The 361-nt window shown below is 65.9% G+C and overlaps 1 protein-coding gene across 1 annotated transcript in view; it reads right to left on the reverse strand.

Annotated features, from left to right (window-relative positions):
* SLC25A10 (solute carrier family 25 (mitochondrial carrier; dicarboxylate transporter), member 10) overlaps positions 1 to 361 on the reverse strand; it is a 7,716-nt gene that overhangs the window by 2,563 nt on the left and 4,792 nt on the right. The window lies entirely within an intron of this gene.

The raw sequence follows: 361 nt of genomic DNA on the forward strand, positions 1-361 counted from the left end.
GGCTGCTTCACATCGTTCTGCATCCTGTAAGGCAGAGCAGCACGGGGTGAGGTGGGGGCCAGTGACACGCCATCGTGCGTCCCCCCCCCAGCACTGGGGGCCCGGGGCAATCCTGCCCCTGCTCAGAGCAGCCGGCACAGGCCCAGCAGATGGACTGCATCGTCCGTTTGCAAAGGGACAAGCAAGTTGCCTCCAGCCCCACACCCCCGGAGGGCCACGTCGAGGGCGGGCGCCTGGGGCTGTCACACCGAATGGCAGAACAACTCTGGTCCTTTTGGTTACAGAGCTCCCAGCTGGGACTGGGCCGCTAACCACGGGGCAGTCTGGTCAGGAGAGAAGGGAGGAACACGGGGAGTGCCCC

The sequence above is a fragment of the Charadrius vociferus genome, unplaced genomic scaffold (assembly GCF_000708025.1).
Source record: "Charadrius vociferus isolate BGI_N301 unplaced genomic scaffold, ASM70802v2 scaffold373, whole genome shotgun sequence".
NCBI lineage: Eukaryota > Metazoa > Chordata > Aves > Charadriiformes > Charadriidae > Charadrius > Charadrius vociferus.